Source organism: Carassius auratus, linkage group LG44F, assembly GCF_003368295.1.
Source record: "Carassius auratus strain Wakin linkage group LG44F, ASM336829v1, whole genome shotgun sequence".
In the NCBI taxonomy this organism is placed as follows: Eukaryota; Metazoa; Chordata; class Actinopteri; order Cypriniformes; family Cyprinidae; genus Carassius; species Carassius auratus.
In genome coordinates, this window is record NC_039298.1 from 4,303,320 (window position 1) to 4,325,322 (window position 22,003).

Here is a 22,003-nt window from a genome sequence, read left to right on the forward strand (position 1 = left end):
CACTTAGTATATAATAATTTTGCCAAAAAATAGAGTCAATGCCCGATCTCTGAATATAAGCAGGTTTGCGCCAGGTTAGTACATGGATGGGAGACTGCCTGGGAATACCAGGTGCTTTAAATGTTTGGATATTTTTCACGAATTATATAATAATCTTGCAAAAAAAAAAAAAAGAGTCAATGCCCGATCTCTGAATTTTAGCAGGTTTAGGTCTATCTAGTACTTGGATGAGAGACCGCCAAGGAATACCAGGTGCTTTAAGCTTTTGGAATTTTTTCACTTAGTATATAATAAATTTGGCAAAAAATAGAGTCAATGCCCGATCTCTGAATATAAGCAGGTTTGCGCCAGGTTAGTACATGGATGGGAGACTGCCTGGGAATACCAGGTGCTTTAAATTTTTGGATATTTTTCACGAATTATATAATAATCTGGCAAAAAAAAAAAAAAAAAGAGTCAATGCCCGATCTCTGAATGTTAGCAGGTTTAGATCTGGTTAGTACTTGGATGAGAGACCGCCAAGCAATACCAGGTGCTTTAAGCTTTTGGAATTTTTTCACTTAGTATATAATAAATTTGGCAAAAAATAGAGTCAGTGCCCGATCTCTGAATATAAGCAGGTTTGGGCCAGGTTAGTACATGGATGGGAGACTGCCTGGGAATACCAGGTGCTTTAAATTTTTGGATATTTTTCACAAATTATATAATAATCTTGCAAAAAAAAAAAAAAAAGAGTCAATGCCCGATCTCTGAATCTTAGCAGGTTTAGGTCTGGTTAGTACTTGGATGAAGAGACCGCCAAGGAATACCAGGTGCTTTAAAGCTTTTGGAATTTTTTCACTTAGTATATAATAAATTTGGCAAAAAATAGAGTCAATGCCCGATCTCTGAATATAAGCAGGTTTGGGCCAGGTTAGTACATGGATGGAGACTGCCTGGGAATACCAGGTGCTTTAAATTTTTGGATATTTTTCACGAATTATATAATAATCTTGCAAAAAAAAAAAAAAAAAAAGAAGTCAATGCCCGATCTCTGAATCTTAGCAGGTTAAGGTCTGGTTAGTACTTGAATGATAGACCGCCAAGGAATACCAGGTGCTTTAAGCTTTTGGAATTTTTTTCACTTAGTATATAATAAATTTGGCAAAAAATAGAGTCAATGCCCGATCTCTGAATATAAGCAGGTTTGGGCCAGGTTAGTACTTGGATGAGAGACCGCCTAGGAATACCAGGTGCTTTAAGCTTTTGGGGTTTCTTTCCTACTTTTATAATGTACTGGCGAGTAGATTGGCTGATCTTTAAATAGCCTTCTCTTTGCAGCAGTCTTCGCTTATGGCCATACCAGCCTGGCTATGCCCGATCTTGTCTGATCTCGTAAGCTAAGCAGGTTTGGGCCTGGTTAGTGCCTGGATGGGAGACCGCCTGGGAATGCCAGGTACTGTAAGCTTTTTTGAAATTTTTCACTTAGTATATAATAATTTTGCCAAAAAATAGAGTCAATGCCCGATCTCTGAATATAAGCAGGTTTGCGCCAGGTTAGTACATGGATGGGAGACTGCCTGGGAATACCAGGTGCTTTAAATGTTTGGATATTTTTCACGAATTATATAATAATTCTTGCAAAAAAAAAAAAAAAAAGAGTCAATGCCCGATCTCTGAATCTTTAGCAGGTTTAGGTCTGGTTAGTACTTGGATGAGAGACCGCCAAGGAATACCAGGTGCTTTAAGCTTTTGGAATTTTTTCACTTAGTATATAATAAATTTGGCAAAAAATAGAGTCAATGCCCTGATCTCTGAATATAAGCAGGTTTGGGCCAGGTTAGTACATGGATGGGAGACTGCCTGGGAATACCAGGTGCTTTAAATTTTTGGATATTTTTCACGAATTATATAATAATCTTGCAAAAAAAAAAAAAAGAGTCAATGCCCGATTCTGAATTTTAGCAGGTTTAGGTCTGGTTAGTACTTGGATGAGAGACGCCTAGGAATACCAGGTGCTTTAAGCTTTTGGAATTTTTTCACTTAGTATATAATAAATTTGGCAAAAAATAGAGTCAATGCCGATCTCTGAATATAAGCAGGTTTGGGCCAGGTTAGTACATGGATGGAGACTGCCTGGGAATACCAGGTGCTTTAAATTTTTGGATATTTTTCACGAATTATATAATAATCTTGCAAAAAAAAAAAAAAAAAGAAGAAGTCAATGCCCGATCTCTGAATCTTAGCAGGTTTAAGGTCTGGTTAGTACTTGAATGATAGACCGCCAAGGAATACCAGGTGCTTTAAGCTTTTGGAATTTTTTCACTTAGTATATAATAAATTTGGCAAAAAATAGAGTCAATGCCCGATCTCTGAATATAAGCAGGTTTGGGCCAGGTTAGTACTTGGATGAGAGACCGCCTAGGAATACCAGGTGCTTTAAGCTTTTGGGGTTTCTTTCCTACTTTTATAATGTACTGGCGAGTAGATTGGCTGATCTTTAAATAGCCTTCTCTTTGCAGCAGTCTTCGCTTATGGCCATACCAGCCTGGCTATGCCCGATCTTGTCTGATCTCGTAAGCTAAGCAGGTTTGGGCCTGGTTAGTGCCTGGATGGGAGACCGCCTGGGAATGCCAGGTACTCTAAGCTTTTTTGAAATTTTTCACTTAGTATATAATAATTTTGCCAAAAAATAGAGTCAATGCCCGATCTCTGAATATAAGCAGGTTTGCGCCAGGTTAGTACATGGATGGGAGACTGCCTGGGAATATCAGGTGCTTTAAATTTTTGGATATTTTTTCACGAATTATATAATAATCTTGCCAAAAAAAAAAAAAAAAAAGAGTCAATGCCCGATCTCTGAATCTTAGCAGGTTTAGGTCTGGTTAGTACTTGGATGAGAGACCGCCAAGGAATACCAGGTGCTTTAAGCTTTTGGAATTTTTTCACTTAGTATATAATAAATTGGCAAAAAATAGAGTCAATGCCTGATCTCTGAATATAAGCAGGTTTGGGCCAGGTTAGTACATGGATGGGAGACTGCCCTGGGAAATACCAGGTGCTTTAAATTTTTGGATATTATTTCAACGAATTATATAATAATCTTGCAAAAAAAAAAAAAAAAAAAGGGAGGGGGTCAAATGCCCGATCTCTGAAATCTTCAGCAGGTTAAGGTTCTGGTTACGTTAACTTGGATGAGAGACCCCAAGGAATACCAGGTGCTTTAAAGCCTTTGGAAATTTCTTTTCAACTTAGTATATAATAAATTTGGCAAAAAATAGAGTCAATGCCCGATCTCTGAATATAAGCAGGTTTGGGCCAGGTTAGTACATGGATGGGAGACTGCCTGGGAATACCAGGTGCTTTAAATTTTTGGATATTTTTCACAAATTATATAATAATCTTGCAAAAAAAAAAAAAAAATAGAGTCAATGCCCGATCTCTGAATCTTAGCAGGTTTAGGTCTGGTTAGTACTTGGATGAGAGACCGCCTAGGAATACCAGGTGCTTTAAGCTTTTGGGGTTTCTTTCCTACTTTATAATGTACTGGCGAGTAGATTGGCTGATCTTTAAATAGCCTTCTCTTTGCAGCAGTCTTCGCTTATGGCCATACCAGCCTGGCTATGCCCGATCTTGTCTGATCTCGTAAGCTAAGCAGGTTTGGGCCTGGTTAGTGCCTGGATGGGAGACCGCCTGGGAATACCAGGTACTCTAAGCTTTTTTGAAATTTTTCACTTAGTATATAATAATTTTGCCAAAAAATAGAGTCAATGCCCGATCTCTGAATATAAGCAGGTTTGCGCCAGGTTAGTACATGGATGGGAGACTGCCTGGGAATACCAGGTGCTTTAAATGTTTGGATATTTTTCACAATTATATAATAATCTTGCAAAAAAAAAAAAAAATAGAAGTCAATGCCCGATCTCTGAATCTTAGCAGGTTTAGGTCTGGTTAGTACTTGGAATGAGAGACCGCCAAGGAATACCAGGTGCTTTAAGCTTTTGGAATTTTTTCACTTAGTATATAATAAATTTGGCAAAAAAATAGAGTCAATGCCCGATCTCTGAATATAAGCAGGTTTGGGCCAGGTTAGTACTTGGATGAGAGACCGCCTAAGGAATACCAGGTGCTTTAAGCTTTTGGGGTTTCTTTCCTACTTTTATAATGTACTGGCGAGTAGATTGGCTGATCTTTAAATAGCCTTCTCTTGCAGCAGTCTTCGCTTATGGCCATACCAGCCTGGCTATGCCCGATCTTGTCTGATCTCGAAGCTAAGCAGGTTTTGGGCCTGGTTAGTGCCTGGATGGGAGACCGCCTGGGAATGCCAGGTACTCTAAGCTTTTTTGAAATTTTTCACTTAGTATATAATAATTTTGCCAAAAAATAGAGTCAATGCCCGATCTCTGAATATAAGCAGGTTTGCGCCAGGTTAGTACATGGATGGGAGACTGCCTGGGAATACCAGGTGCTTTAAATGTTTGGATATTTTTTCACGAATTATATAATAATCTTGCAAAAAAAAAAAAAAAAAGAGTCAATGCCCGATCTCTGAATCTTAGCAGGTTTAGGTCTGGTTAGTACTTGGATGAGAGACCGCCAAGGAATACCAGGTGCTTTAAGCTTTTGGAATTTTTTCACTTAGTATATAATAAATTTGGCAAAAAATAGAGTCATGCCGATCTCTGAATATAAGCAGGTTTGGGCCCAGGTTTAGTACATGGATGGGAGACTGCCTGGGAATACCAGGTGCTTTAAATTTTTGGATATTTTTTCACGAATTATATAATAATCTGGCAAAAAAAAAAAAAAAAAGAGTCAATGCCCGATCTCTGAATCTTAGCAGGTTTAGGTCTGGTTAGTACTTGGATGAGAGACCGCCAAGGAATACCAGGTGCTTTAAGCTTTTGGAATTTTTTCACTTAGTATATAATAAATTTGGCAAAAAATAGAGTCAGTGCCCGATCTCTGAATATAAGCAGGTTTGGGCCAGGTTAGTACATGGATGGGAGACTGCCTGGGAATACCAGGTGCTTTAAATTTTTGGATATTTTTCACAAATTATATAATAATCTTGCAAAAAAAAAAAAAAAATAGAGTCAATGCCCGATCTCTGAATCTTAGCAGGTTTAGGTCTGGTTAGTACTTGGATGAGAGACCGCCTAGGAATACCAGGTGCTTTAAGCTTTTGGGGTTTCTTTCCTACTTTTATAATGTACTGGCGAGTAGATTGGCTGATCTTTAAATAGCCTTCTCTTTGCAGCAGTCTTCGCTTATGGCCATACCAGCCTGGCTATGCCCGATCTTGTCTGATCTCGTAAGCTAAGCAGGTTTGGGCCTGGTTAGTGCCTGGATGGGAGACAGCCTGGGAATACCAGGTACTCTAAGCTTTTTTGAAATTTTTCACTTAGTATATAATAATTTTGCCAAAAAATAGAGTCAATGCCGATCTCTGAATATAAGCAGGTTTGCGCCAGGTTAGTACATGGATGGGAGACTGCCTGGGAATACCAGGTGCTTTAAATTTTTGGATATTTTTCACGAATTATATAATAATTCTTGCAAAAAAAAAAAAAAAAAGAGTCAATGCCCCGATCTCTGAATCTTAGCAGTTTAGGTCTGGTTAGTACTTGGGATGAGAGACCGCCAAGGAATACAAGGTGGCCTTTAAGCTTTTGGAATTTTTTCACTTAGTATATAATAAATTTGGCAAAAAATAGAGTCAATGCCCGATCTCTGAATATAAGCAGGTTTGGGCCAGGTTAGTACTGGATGGAGACCGCCTAGGAATACCAGGTGCTTTAAGCTTTTGGGGTTTCTTTCCTACTTTTATAATGTACTGGCGAGTAGATTGGCTGATCTTTAAATAGCCTTCTCTTTGCAGCAGTCTTCGCTTATGGCCATACCAGCCTGGCTATGCCCGATCTTGTCTGATCTCGGAAGCTAAGCAGGTTTGGGCTGGTTAGTGCCTGGATGGGAGACCGCCTGGAATACCAGGTACTGTAAGCTTTTTTGAAATTTTTCACTTAGTATATAATAAATTTGCCAAAAAATAGAGTCAATGCCCGATCTCTGAATATAAGCAGGTTTGCGCCAGGTTAGTACATGGATGGGAGACTGCCTGGGAATACCAGGTGCTTTAAATTTTTGGATATTTTTCACGAATTATATAATAATCTTGCAAAAAAAAAAAAAAAAAAAAAGAGTCAATGCCCGATCTCTGAATCTTAGCAGGTTTAGGTCTGGTTAGTACTTGGATGAGAGACCGCCAAGGAATACCAGGTGCTTTAAGCTTTTGGAATTTTTTCACTTAGTATATAATAAATTTGGCAAAAAATAGAGTCAATGCCCGATCTCTGAATATAAGCAGGTTTGGCCAGGTTAGTACATGGATGGGAGACTGCCTGGGAATACCAGGTGCTTAAATTTTTGGATATTTTTCACGAATTATATAATAATCTTGCAAAAAAAAAAAAAAAAGAGTCAATGCCCGATCTCTGAATCTTAGCAGGTTTAGGTCTGGTTAGTACTTGGATGAGAGACCGCCAAGGAATACCAGGTGCTTTAAGCTTTTGGAATTTTTCACTTAGTATATAATAAATTTGGCAAAAAATAGAGTCAATGCCCGATCTCTGAATATAAGCAGGTTTGGGCCAGGTTAGTACATGGATGGGAGACTGCCTGGGAATACCAGGTGCTTTAAATTTTTGGATATTTTCACGAATTATATAATAATTTGCAAAAAAAAAAAAAAAGAAGAAGTCAATGCCCCTGGTTAGTACTTGATGAGAGACCGCCAAGGAATACCAGGTGCTTTAAGCTTTTGGAATTTTTTCACTTAGTATATAATAAATTTGGCAAAAAATAGAGTCAATGCCCGATCTCTGAATATAAGCAGGTTTGGGCCAGGTTAGTACATGGATGGGAGACTGCCTGGGAATACCAGGTGCTTTAAATTTTTGGATATTTTTCACGAATTATATAATAATCTTGGCAAAAAAAAAAAAAAAGAGTCAATGCCCGATCTCTGAATCTAGCAGGTTTAGGTCTGGTTAGTACTTGGATGAGAGACCGCCAAGGAATACCAGGTGCTTTAAGCTTTTGGAATTTTTTCACTTAGTATATAATAAATTTGGCAAAAAATAGAGTCAATGCCCGATCTCTGAATATAAGCAGGTTTGGGCCAGGTTAGTACATGGATGGGAGACTGCCTGGGAATACCAGGTGCTTTAAATTTTTGGATATTTTTCACGAATTATATAATAATCTTGCAAAAAAAAAAAAAAAAAAAAGAGTCAATGCCCGATCTCTGAATATAAGCAGGTTTAGGCCAGGTTAGTACTTGGATGGGAGACCGCCAAGGAATACCAGGTGCTTTAAGCTTTTGGATATTTTTCACGAATTATATAATAATCTGGCAAAAAAAAAAAAGAGTCAATGCCCGATCTCTGAATATTAGCAGGTTTGGGCCAGGTTAGTACTTGGATGAGAGACCGCCTGGGAATACCAGGTGCTTTAAGCTTTTGGAATTTTTTCACTTAGTATATAATAAATTTGGCAAAAAATAGAGTCAATGCCCGATCTCTGAATATAAGCAGGTTTGGGCCAGGTTAGTACATGGATGGGAGACTGCCTGGGAATACCAGGTGCTTTAAATTTTGGATATTTTTCACAAATTATATAATAATCTTGCAAAAAAAAAAATAAAAGAGTCAATGCCCGATCTCTGAATCTTAGCAGGTTTAGGCCTGGTTAGTACTTGGATGAGAGACCGCCTAGGAATACCAGGTGCTTTAAGCTTTTGGGTTTCTTTCCTACTTTTATAATGTACTGGCGAGTAGATTGGCTGATCTTTAAATAGCCTTCTCTTTGCAGCAGTCTTCGCTTATGGCCATACCAGCCTGGCTATGCCCGATCTTGTCTGATCTCGTAAGCTAAGCAGGTTTGGGCCTGGTTAGTGCCTGGATGGGAGACCGCCTGGGAATACCAGGTACTGTAAGCTTTTTTGAAATTTTTCACTTAGTATATAATAATTTTGCCAAAAAATAGAGTCAATGCCCGATCTCTGAATATAAGCAGGTTTGCGCCAGGTTAGTACATGGATGGGAGACTGCCTGGGAATACCAGGTGCTTTAAATTTTTGGATATTTTTCACGAATTATATAATAATCTTGCAAAAAAAAAAAAAAAAGAGTCAATGCCCGATCTCTGAATCTTAGCAGGTTTAGGTCTGGTTAGTACTTGGATGAGAGACCGCCAAGGAATACCAGGTGCTTTAAGCTTTTGGAATTTTTTCACTTAGTATATAATAAATTTGGCAAAAAATAGAGTCAATGCCCGATCTCTGAATATAAGCAGGTTTGGGCCAGGTTAGTACATGGATGGGAGACTGCCTGGGAATACCAGGTGCTTTAAATTTTTGGATATTTTTCACGAATTATATAATAATCTTGCAAAAAAAAAAAAAAAAAAGAGTCAATGCCCGATCTCTGAATCTTAGCAGGTTTAGGTCTGGTTAGTACTTGGATGAGAGACCGCCAAGGAATACCAGGTGCTTTAAGCTTTTGGAATTTTTTCACTTAGTATATAATAAATTTGGCCAAAAAATAGAGTCAATGCCCGATCTCTGAATATAAGCAGGTTTGGGCCAGGTTAGTACTTGGATGAGAGACCGCCTAGGAATACCAGGTGCTTTAAGCTTTTGGGGTTTCTTTCCTACTTTTATAATGTACTGGCGAGTAGATTGGCTGATCTTTAAATAGCCTTCTCTTTGCAGCAGTCTTCGCTTATGGCCATACCAGCCTGGCTATGCCCGATCTTGTCTGATCTCGTAAGCTAAGCAGGTTTGGGCCTGGTTAGTGCCTGGATGGGAGACCGCCTGGAATACCAGGTACTGTAAGCTTTTGAAATTTTTTCACTTAGTATATAATAATTTTTGCCAAAAATAGAGTCAATGCCCGATCTCTGAATATAAGCAGGTTTGCGCCAGGTTAGTACATGGATGGGAGACTGCCTGGGAATACCAGGTGCTTTAAATTTTTGGATATTTTTCACGAATTATATAATAATCTTGCAAAAAAAAAAAAAAAGAGTCAATGCCCGATCTCTGAATCTTAGCAGGTTTAGGTCTGGTTAGTACTTGGATGAGAGACCGCCAAGGAATACCAGGTGCTTTAAGCTTTTGGAATTTTTTCACTTAGTATATAATAAATTTGGCAAAAAATAGAGTCAATGCCCGATCTCTGAATATAAGCAGGTTTGGGCCAGGTTAGTACATGGATGGGAGACTGCCTGGGAATACCAGGTGCTTTAAATTTTTGGATATTTTTCACGAATATATATAATAATCTGGCAAAAAAAAAAAAAAAAAAGAGTCAATGCCCGATCTCTGAATCTTAGCAGGTTTAGGTCTGGTTAGTACTTGGATGAGAGACCGCCAAGGAATACCAGGTGCTTTAAGCTTTTGGAATTTTTTCACTTAGTATATAATAAATTTGGCAAAAATAGAGTCAGTGCCCGATCTCTGAATATAAGCAGGTTTGGGCCAGGTTAGTACATGGATGGGAGACTGCCTGGGAATACCAGGTGCTTTAAATTTTTGGATATTTTTCACAAATTATATAATAATCTTGCAAAAAAAAAAAAATAGAATAGAGTCAATGCCCGATCTCTGAATCTAGCAGGTTTAGGTCTGGTTAGTACTTGGATGAGAGACCGCCTAGGAATACCAGGTGCTTTAAGCTTTTGGGGTTTCTTTCCTACTTTTATAATGTACTGGCGAGTAGATTGGCTGATCTTTAAATAGCCTTCTCTTGCAGCAGTCTTCGCTTATGGCCATACCAGCCTGGCTATGCCCGATCTTGTCTGATCTCGTAAGCTAAGCAGGTTTGGGCCTGGTTAGTGCCTGGATGGGAGACCGCCTGGGAATACCAGGTACTGTAAGCTTTTTTGAAATTTTTCACTTAGTATATAATAATTTTGCCAAAAAATAGAGTCAATGCCCGATCTCTGAATATAAGCAGGTTTGCGCCAGGTTAGTACATGGATGGGAGACTGCCTGGGAATACCAGGTGCTTTAAATGTTTGGATATTTTTCACGAATTATATAATAATCTTGCAAAAAAAAAAAAAGAGTCAATGCCCGATCTCTGAATCTTAGCAGGTTTAGGTCTGGTTAGTACTTGGATGAGAGACCGCCAAGGAATACCAGGTGCTTTAAGCTTTTGGAATTTTTTCACTTAGTATATAATAAATTTGGCAAAAAATAGAGTCAATGCCCGATCTCTGAATATAAGCAGGTTTGGGCCAGGTTAGTACATGGATGGGAGACTGCCTGGGAATACCAGGTGCTTTAAATTTTTGGATATTTTTCACGAATTATATAATATAATCTGGCAAAAAAAAAAAAAAAAAAGAGTCAATGCCCGATCTCTGAATCTTAGCAGGTTTAGGTCTGGTTAGTACTTGGATGAGAGACCGCCAAGGAATACCAGGTGCTTTAAGCTTTTGGAATTTTTTCACTTAGTATATAATAAATTTGGCAAAAAATAGAGTCAATGCCCGATCTCTGAATATAAGCAGGTTTGGGCCAGGTTAGTACATGGATGGGAGACTGCCTGGGAATACCAGGTGCTTTAAATTTTTGGATATTTCACAAATTATATAATAATCTTGCAAAAAAAAAAAAAATAGAGTCAATGCCCGATCTCTGAATCTTAGCAGGTTTAGGTCTGGTTAGTACTTGGATGAGAGACCGCCTGGAATACCAGGTGCTTTAAGCTTTTGGGGTTTTTTCCTACTTTTATAATGTACTGGCGAGTAGATTGGCTGATCTTTAAATAGCCTTCTCTTTGCACAGTCTTCGCTTATGGCCATACCAGCCTGGCTATGCCCGATCTTGTCTGATCTCGTAAAGCTAAGCAGGTTTGGGCCTGGTTAGTGCCTGGATGGAGACCGCCTGGGAATACCAGGTGCTTTAAGCTTTTTGAAATTTTTCACTTAGTATATAATAATTTGCCAAAAAATAGAGTCAATGCCCGATCTCTGAATATAAGCAGGTTTGCGCCAGGTTAGTACATGGATGGGAGACTGCCTGGGAATACCAGGTGCTTTAAATTTTTGGATATTTTTCACGAATTATATAATAATCTTGCAAAAAAAAAAAAAAGAGTCAATGCCCGATCTCTGAATCTTAGCAGGTTTAGGTCTGGTTAGTACTTGGATGAGAGACCGCCAAGGAATACCAGGTGCTTTAAGCTTTTGGAATTTTTTCACTTAGTATATAATAAATTTGGCAAAAAATAGAGTCAATGCCCGATCTCTGAATATAAGCAGGTTTGGGCCAGGTTAGTATTGGATGAGAGACCGCCTAGGAATACCAGGTGCTTTAAGCTTTTGGGGTTTCTTTCCTACTTTTATAATGTACTGGCGAGTAGATTGGCTGATCTTTAAATAGCCTTCTCTTTGCAGCAGTCTTCGCTTATGGCCATACCAGCCTGGCTATGCCCGATCTTGTCTGATCTCGTAAGCTAAGCAGGTTTGGGCTGGTTAGTGCCTGGATGGGAGACCGCCTGGGAATACCAGGTACTGTAAGCTTTTTTGAAATTTTTCACTTAGTATATAATAATTTTGCCAAAAAATAGAGTCAATGCCCGATCTCTGAATATAAGCAGGTTTGCGCCAGGTTAGTACATGGATGGGAGACTGCCTGGGAATACCAGGTGCTTTAAATTTTGGATATTTTTCACGAATTATATAATAATCTTGCAAAAAAAAAAAAAAAAAAGAGTCAATGCCCGATCTCTGAATCTTAGCAGGTTTAGGTCTGGTTAGTACTTGGATGAGAGACCGCCAAGGAATACCAGGTGCTTTAAGCTTTTGGAATTTTTTCACTTAGTATATAATAAATTTGGCAAAAAATAGAGTCAATGCCCGATCTCTGAATATAAGCAGGTTTGGCCAGGTTAGTACTTGGATGAGAGACTGCCTGGGAATACCAGGTGCTTTAAGCTTTTTGGGGTTTTTTCCTAACTTTATAATGTACTGGCAAGTAGAATTGCTGATCTTTAAATAGCCTTCTCTTTGCAGCAGTCTTCGCTTATTGGCCATACCAGCCTGGCTATGCCCGATCTTGTCTGATCTCGTAAGCTAAGCAGGTTTGGGCCTGGTTAGTGCCTGGATGGGAGACGCCTGGGAATACCAGGTACTCTAAGTTTTTTGAAATTTTTTCACTTAGTATACCAGGTGCTTTAAGCTTTTGGGGTTTCTTTCCTACTTTATAATGTACTGCGAGTAGAATTGGCTGATCTTTAAATAGCCTTCTCTTTGCAGCAGTCTTCGCTTATGGCCATACCAGCCTGGCTATGCCCGATCTTGTCTGATCTCGTAAGCTAAGCAGGTTTGGGCCTGGTTAGTGCCTGGATGGGAGACCGCCTGGGAATACCAGGTACTTTAAGTTTTTTGAAATTTTTCACTTTAGTATATAATAATTTTGCCAAAAAATAGAGTCAATGCCTCGATCTCTGAATATAAGCAGGTTTTGCGCCAGGTTAGTACATGGATGGGAGACTGTTTTCACGAATTATATAATAATCTTGCAAAAAAAAAAAAAAAGAGTCAATGCCCGATCTCTGAATCTTAGCAGGTTTAGGTCTGGTTAGTACTTGGATGAGAGACCGCCAAGGAATACCAGGTGCTTTAAGCTTTTGGAATTTTTTCACTTAGTATATAATAAATTTGGCAAAAAATAGAGTCAATGCCCGATCTCTGAATATAAGCAGGTTTGGGCCAGGTTAGTACATGGATGGGAGACTGCCTGGGAATACCAGGTGCTTTAAATTTTTGGATATTTTTCACGAATTATATAATAATCTTGCAAAAAAAAAAAAAAAGAAGAAGTCAATGCCCGATCTCTGAATCTTAGCAGGTTAAGGTCTGGTTAGTACTTGAATGATAGACCGCCAAGGAATACCAGGTGCTTTAAGCTTTTGGAATTTTTTCACTTAGTATATAATAAATTTGGCAAAAAATAGAGTCAATGCCCGATCTCTGAATATAAGCAGGTTTGGGCCAGGTTAGTACTTGGATGAGAGACCGCCTAGGAATACCAGGTGCTTTAAGCTTTTGGGTTTCTTTCCTACTTTTATAATGTACTGGCGAGTAGATTGGCTGATCTTTAAATAGCCTTCTCTTTGCAGCAGTCTTCGCTTATGGCCATACCAGCCTGGCTATGCCCGATCTTGTCTGATCTCGTAAGCTAAGCAGGTTTGGGCCTGGTTAGTGCCTGGATGGGAGACCGCCTGGGAATACCAGGTACTCTAAGCTTTTTTGAAATTTTTCACTTAGTATATAATAATTTTGCCAAAAAATAGAGTCAATGCCCGATCTCTGAATATAAGCAGGTTTGCGCCAGGTTAGTACATGGATGGGAGACTGCCTGGGAATACCAGGTGCTTTAAATGTTTGGATATTTTTCACGAATTATATAATAATCTTGCAAAAAAAAAAAAAAGAGTCAATGCCCGATCTCTGAATCTTAGCAGGTTTAGGTCTGGTTAGTACTTGGATGAGAGACCGCCAAGGAATACCAGGTGCTTTAAGCTTTTGGAATTTTTTCACTTAGTATATAATAAATTTGGCAAAAAATAGAGTCAATGCCCGATCTCTGAATATAAGCAGGTTTGGGCCAGGTTAGTACATGGATGGGAGACTGCCTGGGAATACCAGGTGCTTTAAATTTTTGGATATTTTTTCACAATTATATAATAATCTGGCAAAAAAAAAAAAAAAGAGTCAATGCCCGATCTCTGAATTTAGCAGGTTTAGGTCTGGTTAGTACTTGGATGAGAGACCGCCAAGGAATACCAGGTGCTTTAAGCTTTTGGAATTTTTTCACTTAGTATATAATAAATTTGGCAAAAAATAGAGTCAATGCCCGATCTCTGAATATAAGCAGGTTTGGGCCAGGTTAGTACATGGATGGGAGACTGCCTGGGAATACCAGGTGCTTTAAATTTTTGGATATTTTTCACAAATTATATAATAATCTTGCAAAAAAAAAAAAAAAGAGTCAATGCCCGATCTCTGAATCTTAGCAGGTTTAGGTCTGGTTAGTACTTGGATGAGACCGCCTAGGAATACCAGGTGCTTTAAGCTTTTGGGTTTTTCCTACTTTTATAATGTACTGGCGAGTAGATTGGCTGATCTTTAAATAGCCTTCTCTTTGCAGCAGTCTTCGCTTATGGCCATACCAGCCTGGCTATGCCCGATCTTGTCTGATCTCGTAAGCTAAGCAGGTTTGGGCCTGGTTAGTGCTGGATGGGAGACCCCATACCAGCCTGGCTATGCCCGATCTTGTCTGATCTCGTAAGCTAAGCAGGTTTGGGCCTGGTTAGTGCCTGGATGGGAGACCGCCTGGGAATACCAGGTACTCTAAGCTTTTTTGAAATTTTTCACTTAGTATATAATAATTTTGCCAAAAAATAGAGTCAATGCCCGATCTCTGAATATAAGCAGGTTTGCGCCAGGTTAGTACATGGATGGGAGACTGCCTGGGAATACCAGGTGCTTTAAATGTTTGGATATTTTTCACGAATTATATAATAATCTTGCAAAAAAAAAAAAAAGAGTCAATGCCCGATCTCTGAATTTTAGCAGGTTTAGGTCTGGTTAGTACTTGGATGAGAGACCGCCAAGGAATACCAGGTGCTTTAAGCTTTTGGAATTTTTTCACTTAGTATATAATAAATTTGGCAAAAAATAGAGTCAATGCCCGATCTCTGAATATAAGCAGGTTTGGGCCAGGTTAGTACATGGATGGGAGACTGCCTGGGAATACCAGGTGCTTTAAATTTTTGGATATTTTTCACGAATTATATAATAATCTGGCAAAAAAAAAAAAAAAAAAGAGTCAATGCCCGATCTCTGAATCTTAGCAGGTTTAGGTCTGGTTAGTACTTGGATGAGAGACCGCCAAGGAATACCAGGTGCTTTAAGCTTTTGGAATTTTTTCACTTAGTATAATAAAATTTGGCAAAAAATAGAGTCAATGCCCGATCTCTGAATATAAGCAGGTTTGGGCCAGGTTAGTACATGGATGGGAGACTGCCTGGGAATACCAGGTGCTTTAAATTTTTTGGATATTTTTCACAAATTATATAATAATCTTGGCAAAAAAAAAAAAAAATAGAGTCAATGCCCGATCTCTGAATCTTAGCAGGTTTAGGTCTGGTTAGTACTTGGATGAGAGACCGCCTAGGAATACCAGGTGCTTTAAGCTTTTGGGGTTTCTTTCTACTTTTATAATGTACTGGCGAGTAGATTGGCTGATCTTTAAATAGCCTTCTTTTGCAGCAGTCTTCGCTTATGGCCATACCAGCCTGGCTATGCCCGATCTTGTCTGATCTCGTAAGCTAAGCAGTTTTGGCCTGGTTAGTGCCTGGATGGGAGACCGCCTGGAATACCAGGTACTCTAAGGTTTTTTGAAATTTTTCACTTAGTCAATGCCCGATCTCTGAATCTTAGCAGGTTTGGTCTGGTTAGTACTTGGATGAGAGACCGCAAGGAATACCAGGTGCTTTAAGCTTTTGGAATTTTTTCACTTAGTATATAATAAATTTGGCAAAAATAGAGTCAATGCCCGATCTCTGAATATAAGCAGTTTGGAATTTTTTCACTTAGTATATAATAATTTGGCAAAAAATAGAGTCAATGCCGATCTCTGAATAAAGCAGGTTTGGGCCAGGTTAGTACTTGGATGGGAGACCGCCTAGGAATACCAGGTGCTTTAAGCTTTTGGGGTTTCTTTCCTACTTTTATAATTACTTGGCGAGTAGATTGGCTGATCTTTAAATAGCCTTCTCTTTGCAGCAGTCTTTCGCTTATGGCCATACCAGCCTGGCTATGCCCGATCTTGTCTGATCTCGGAAGCTAAGCAGGTTTGGGCCTGGTTAGTGCCTGGATGGGAGACCGCCTGGGAATACCAGGTACTCTAAGCTTTTTTGAAATTTTTCACTTAGTATATAATAATTTTGCCAAAAAATAGAGTCAATGCCCGATCTCTGAATATAAGCAGGTTTGCGCCAGGTTAGTACATGGATGGGAGACTGCCTGGGAATATCAGGTGTTTAAATTTTTTGGATATTTTTCACGAATTATATAATAATCTTGCAAAAAAAAAAAAAAAGATCAATGCCCGATCTCTGAATCTTAGCAGGTTTAGGTCTGGTTAGTACTTGGATGAGAGACCGCCAGGAATACCAGGTGCTTTAAGCTTTTGGAATTTTTTCACTTAGTATATAATAAATTTGGCAAAAAATAGAGTCAATGCCCGATCTCTGAATATAAGCAGGTTTGGGCAGGGTTAGTACATGGATGGGAGACTGCCTGGGAATACCAGGTGCTTTAAATTTTTGGATATTTTTCACGAATTATATAATAATCTTGCAAAAAAAAAAAAAAGAAGAAGTCAATGCCCGATCTCTGAATCTTAGCAGGTTAAGGTCTGGTTAGTACTTGAATGATAGACGCGCCAGGAATACCAGGTGCTTTAAGCTTTTGGAATTTTTTCACTTAGTATATAATAAATTTGGCAAAAAAATAGAGTCAATGCCCGATCTCTGAATATAAGCAGGTTTGGGCCAGGTTAGTACTTGGATGAGAGACCGCCTAGGAATACCAGGTGCTTTAAGCTTTTGGGTTTCTTTTCCTACTTTTATAATGTACTGGCGAGTAGATTGGCTGATCTTTAAATAGCTTTCTCTTTGCAGCAGTCTTCGCTTATGGCATACCAGCCTGGCTATGCCTGATCTTGTCTGATCTCGTAAGCTAAGCACAGGTTTGGGCTGGTTTTTAGTGCCTGGATGGGAGACCGCCTGGGAATGCCAGGTACTCATAAGCTTTTTTTGAAACTTTTTCACTTAGTATATAATTAATTTTGCCAAAAAATAGAGTCAATGCCCGATCTCTGAATATAAGCAGGTTTGCGCAGGTTAGTACATGGATGGGAGACTGCCTGGGAATACCAGGTGCTTTAAATGTTTGGATATTTTTCACGAATTATAATAATCTGCTTTTGGAATTTTTTCACTTAGTATATAATAAATTTGGCAAAAAATAGAGTCAATGCCCGATCTCTGAATATAAGCAGGTTTGCGCCAGGTTAGTACATGGATGGGAGACTGCCTGGGAATACCAGGTGCTTTAAATTTTTGGATATTTTTCACGAATTATATAATAATCTTGCAAAAAAAAAAAAAAAAGAGTCAATGCCCGATCTCTGAATCTTAGCAGGTTTAGGTCTGGTTAGTACTTGGATGAGAGACCGCCAAGGAATACCAGGTGCTTTAAGCTTTTGGAATTTTTTCACTTAGTATATAATAAATTTGGCAAAAAATAGAGTCAATGCCCGATCTCTGAATATAAGCAGGTTTGGGCCAGGTTAGTACATGGATGGGAGACTGCCTGGGAATACCAGGTGCTTTAAATTTTTGGATATTTTTCACGAATTATATAATAATCTTGCAAAAAAAAAAAAAAAAAGAAGAAGTCAATGCCCGATCTCTGAATCTTAGCAGGTTAAGGTCTGGTTAGTACTTGAATGAGAGACCGCCAAGGAATACCAGGTGCTTTAAGCTTTTGGAATTTTTTCACTTAGTATATAATAAATTTGGCAAAAAATAGAGTCAATGCCCGATCTCTGAATATAAGCAGGTTTGGGCCAGGTTAGTACTTGGATGAGAGACCGCCTAGGAATACCAGGTGCTTTAAGCTTTTGGGGTTTCTTTCCTACTTTTATAATGTACTGGCGAGTAGATTGGCTGATCTTTAATAGCCTTCTCTTTGCAGCAGTCTTCGCTTATGGCCATACCAGCCTGGCTATGCCCGATCTTGTCTGATCTCGTAAGCTAAGCAGGTTTGGGCCTGGTTAGTGCCTGGATGGGAGACCGCCTGGGAATACCAGGTACTGTAAGCTTTTTGAAATTTTTTCACTTAGTATATAATAATTTTGCCAAAAAATAGAGTCAATGCCCGATCTCTGAATATAAGCAGGTTTGCGCCAGGTTAGTACATGGATGGGAGACTGCCTGGGAATACCAGGTGCTTTAAATTTTTGGATATTTTTCACGAATTATATAATAATCTTGGCAAAAAAAAAAAAAAGAGTCAATGCCCGATCTCTGAATCTTAGCAGGTTTAGGTCTGGTTAGTACTTGGATGAGAGACCGCCAAGGAATACCAGGTGCTTTAAGCTTTTGGAATTTTTTTCACTTAGTATATAATAAATTTGGCAAAAAATAGAGTCAATGCCCGATCTCTGAATATAAGCAGGTTTGGGCCAGGTTAGTACATGGATGGGAGACTGCCTGGGAATACCAGGTGCTTTAAATTTTTGGATATTTTTTCACGAATTTATATAATAATCTTGCAAAAAAAAAAAAAAATAAATAGAGTCAATGCCCGATCTCTGAATCTTAGCAGGTTTAGGTCTGGTTAGTACTTGGATGAGAGACCGCCTAGGAATACCAGGTGCTTTAAGCTTTTGGGGTTTCTTTCCTACTTTTATAATGTACTGGCGAGTAGATTGGCTGATCTTTAAATAGCCTTCTCTTTGCAGCAGTCTTCGCTTATGGCCATACCAGCCTGGCTATGCCCGATCTTGTCTGATCTCGTAAGCTAAGCAGGTTTGGGCCTGGTTAGTGCCTGGATGGGAGACCGCCTGGGAATACCAGGTACTTTAAGCTTTTGGAATTTTTCACTTAGTATATAATAATTTTGGCAAAAAATAGAGTCAATGCCCGATCTCTGAATATAAGCAGGTTTGCGCCAGGTTAGTACATGGATGGGAGACTGCCTGGGAATACCAGGTGCTTTAAATTTTTGGATATTTTTCACGATTATATAATAATCTTGCAAAAAAAAAAAAAAAGAGTCAATGCCCGATCTCTGAATCTTAGCAGGTTTAGGTCTGGTTAGTACTTGGATGAGAGACCGCCAAGGAATACCAGGTGCTTAAAGCTTTTGGAATTTTTTCACTTAGTATATAATAAATTTGGCAAAAAATAGAGTCAATGCCCGATCTCTGAATATAAGCAGGTTTGGGCCAGGTTAGTACATGGATGGGAGACTGCCTGGGAATACCAGGTGCTTTAAATTTTTGGATATTTTTTCACGAATTATATAATAATCTTGCAAAAAAAAAAAAAAAAAAGAGTCAATGCCCGATCTCTGAATCTTAGCAGGTTAAGGTCTGGTTAGTACTTGGAATGATAGACCGCCAAGGAATACCAGGTGCTTTAAGCTTTTGGAATTTTTTCACTTAGTATATAATAAATTTGCAAAAAATAGAGTCAATGCCCGATCTCTGAATATAAGCAGGTTTGGGCCAGGTTAGTACTTGGATGAGAGACCGCCTAGGAATACCAGGTGCTTTAAGCTTTTGGGGTTTCTTTCCTACTTTTATAATGTACTGGCGAGTAGATTGGCTGATCTTTAAATAGCCTTCTCTTTGCAGCAGTCTTCGCTTATGGCCATACCAGCCTGGCTATGCCCGATCTTGTCTGATCTCGTAAGCTAAGCAGGTTTGGGCCTGGTTAGTGCCTGGATGGGAGACCGCCTGGGAATGCCAGGTACTGTAAGCTTTTTTGAAATTTTTCACTTAGTATATAATAATTTTGCCAAAAAATAGAGTCAATGCCCGATCTCTGAATATAAGCAGGTTTGCGCCAGGTTAGTACATGGATGGGAGACTGCCTGGGAATACCAGGTGCTTTAAATGTTTGGATATTTTTCACGAATTATATAATAATCTTGCAAAAAAAAAAAAAAAAGAGTCAATGCCCGATCTCTGAATCTTAGCAGGTTTAGGTCTGGTTAGTACTTGGATGAGAGACCGCCAAGGAATACCAGGTGCTTTAAGCTTTTGGAATTTTTTCACTTAGTATATAATAAATTTGGCAAAAAATAGAGTCAATGCCCGATCTCTGAATATAAGCAGGTTTGGGCCAGGTTAGTACATGGATGGGAGACTGCCTGGGAATACCAGGTGCTTTAAATTTTTGGATATTTTTCACGAATTATATAATAATCTTGCAAAAAAAAAAAAAAAAGAAGTCAATGCCCGATCTCTGAATTTCAGGTGCTTTAAATGTTTGGATATTTTTCACGAATTATATAATAATCTTGCAAAAAAAAAAAAAAGAGTCAATGCCCGATCTCTGAATCTTAGCAGGTTTAGGTCTGGTTAGTACTTGGATGAGAGACCGCCAAGGAATACCAGGTGCTTTAAGCTTTTGGAATTTTTTCACTTAGTATATAATAAATTTGGCAAAAAATAGAGTCAATGCCCGATCTCTGAATATAAGCAGGTTTGGGCCAGGTTAGTACATGGATGGGAGACTGCCTGGGAATACCAGGTGCTTTAAATTTTTGGATATTTTTCACGAATTATATAATAATCTGGCAAAAAAAAAAAAAAAAGAGTCAATGCCCGATCTCTGAATCTTAGCAGGTTTAGGTCTGGTTAGTACTTGGATGAGAGACCGCCTAGGAATACCAGGTGCTTTAAGCTTTTGGGGTTTTTTCCTACTTTTATAATGTACTGGCGAGTAGATTGGCTGATCTTTAAATAGCCTTCTCTTTGCAGCAGTCTTCGCTTATGGCCATACCAGCTGGCTATGCCCGATCTTGTCTGATCTCGTAAGCTAAGCAGGTTTGGGCCTGGTTAGTGCCTGGATGGGAGACCGCCTGGGAATACCAGGTACTGTAAGCTTTTTTGAAATTTTTCACTTAGTATATAATAATTTTGCCAAAAAATAGAGTCAATGCCCGATCTCTGAATATAAGCAGGTTTGCGGCAGGTTAGTACATGGATGGGAGACTGCCTGGGAATACCAGGTGCTTTAAATTTTTGGATTTTTCACGAATTATATAATAATCTGGCAAAAAAAAAAAAAAGAGTCAATGCCCGATCTCTGAATCTTAGCAGGTTTAGGTCTGGTTAGTACTTGGATGAGAGACCGCCAGGAATACCAGGTGCTTAAGCTTTTGGAATTTTTTCACTTAGTATATAATAAATTTGGCAAAAAATAGAGTCAATGCCCGATCTCTGAATATAAGCAGGTTTGGGCCAGGTTAGTACATGGATGGGAGACTGCCTGGGAATACCAGGTGCTTTAAATTTTGGATATTTTTCACGAATTATATAATAATCTTGCAAAAAAAAAAAAAAAAAAGAGAAGTCAATGCCCGATCTCTGAATCTTAGCAGGTTAAGGTCTGGTTAGTACTTGAATGATAGACCGCCAAGGAATACCAGGTGCTTTAAGCTTTTGGAATTTTTTCACTTAGTATATAATAAATTTGCCAAAAAATAGAGTCAATGCCCGATCTCTGAATATAAGCAGGTTTGGGCCAGGTTAGTACTTGGATGAGAGACCGCCTGGAATACCAGGTGCTTTAAGCTTTTGGGTTTTTCTTTCCTACTTTTATAATGTACTGGCGAGTAGATTGGCTGATCTTTAAATAGCCTTCTCTTTGCAGCAGTCTTCGCTTATGGCCATACCAGCTGGCTATGCCGATCTTGTCTGATCTCGTAAGCTAAGCAGGTTTGGGCCTGGTTAGTGCCTGGATGGGAGACCCCTGGGAATACCAGGTACTCTAAGCTTTTTTGAATTTTTCACTTAGTATATAATAATTTGGCCAAAAAATAGAGTCAATGCCCGATCTCTGAATATAAGCAGGTTTTGCGCCAGGTTAGTACATGGATGGGAGACTGCCTGGGAATACCAGGTGCTTTAAATGTTTGGATATTTTTTCACGAATTATATAATAATCTTGCAAAAAAAAAAAAAAAAAAGAGTCAATGCCCGATCTCTGAATTTTAATTTTAGCAGGTTTAGGTCTGGTTAGTACTTGGATGAGAGACCGCCAAGGAATACCAGGTGCTTTAAGCTTTTGGAATTTTTTCACTTAGTATATAATAAATTTGGCAAAAAATAGAGTCAATGCCCGATCTCTGAATATAAGCAGGT

At 38.8% G+C, this 22,003-nt stretch overlaps 18 pseudogenes; all 18 read left to right on the forward strand.

Moving 5' to 3' along the window:
- The first annotated feature begins 1,328 nt into the window (after window positions 1-1,328).
- Window positions 1,329-1,447, forward strand: LOC113068455 (uncharacterized; annotated as a pseudogene).
- Window positions 1,448-2,509: 1,062 nt separating this feature from the next.
- LOC113068478 (uncharacterized) lies at window positions 2,510-2,628 on the forward strand (annotated as a pseudogene).
- A 950-nt stretch (window positions 2,629-3,578) lies between these two features.
- LOC113068473 (uncharacterized) lies at window positions 3,579-3,697 on the forward strand (annotated as a pseudogene).
- A 503-nt stretch (window positions 3,698-4,200) lies between these two features.
- Window positions 4,201-4,319, forward strand: LOC113068497 (uncharacterized; annotated as a pseudogene).
- A 928-nt stretch (window positions 4,320-5,247) lies between these two features.
- LOC113068494 (uncharacterized) lies at window positions 5,248-5,366 on the forward strand (annotated as a pseudogene).
- Window positions 5,367-5,868: 502 nt separating this feature from the next.
- On the forward strand, window positions 5,869-5,985 carry LOC113068495 (uncharacterized; annotated as a pseudogene).
- A 1,874-nt stretch (window positions 5,986-7,859) lies between these two features.
- LOC113068492 (uncharacterized) lies at window positions 7,860-7,978 on the forward strand (annotated as a pseudogene).
- A 782-nt stretch (window positions 7,979-8,760) lies between these two features.
- On the forward strand, window positions 8,761-8,878 carry LOC113068486 (uncharacterized; annotated as a pseudogene).
- A 924-nt stretch (window positions 8,879-9,802) lies between these two features.
- LOC113068438 (uncharacterized) lies at window positions 9,803-9,921 on the forward strand (annotated as a pseudogene).
- Window positions 9,922-10,839: 918 nt separating this feature from the next.
- On the forward strand, window positions 10,840-10,958 carry LOC113068496 (uncharacterized; annotated as a pseudogene).
- Window positions 10,959-11,453: 495 nt separating this feature from the next.
- On the forward strand, window positions 11,454-11,571 carry LOC113068488 (uncharacterized; annotated as a pseudogene).
- A 743-nt stretch (window positions 11,572-12,314) lies between these two features.
- LOC113068476 (uncharacterized) lies at window positions 12,315-12,433 on the forward strand (annotated as a pseudogene).
- Window positions 12,434-13,180: 747 nt separating this feature from the next.
- LOC113068474 (uncharacterized) lies at window positions 13,181-13,299 on the forward strand (annotated as a pseudogene).
- Window positions 13,300-15,852: 2,553 nt separating this feature from the next.
- Window positions 15,853-15,971, forward strand: LOC113068481 (uncharacterized; annotated as a pseudogene).
- Window positions 15,972-17,828: 1,857 nt separating this feature from the next.
- LOC113068439 (uncharacterized) lies at window positions 17,829-17,947 on the forward strand (annotated as a pseudogene).
- A 650-nt stretch (window positions 17,948-18,597) lies between these two features.
- On the forward strand, window positions 18,598-18,716 carry LOC113068471 (uncharacterized; annotated as a pseudogene).
- A 778-nt stretch (window positions 18,717-19,494) lies between these two features.
- On the forward strand, window positions 19,495-19,613 carry LOC113068456 (uncharacterized; annotated as a pseudogene).
- A 1,012-nt stretch (window positions 19,614-20,625) lies between these two features.
- On the forward strand, window positions 20,626-20,743 carry LOC113068489 (uncharacterized; annotated as a pseudogene).
- The last annotated feature ends 1,260 nt before the right edge of the window (window positions 20,744-22,003 follow it).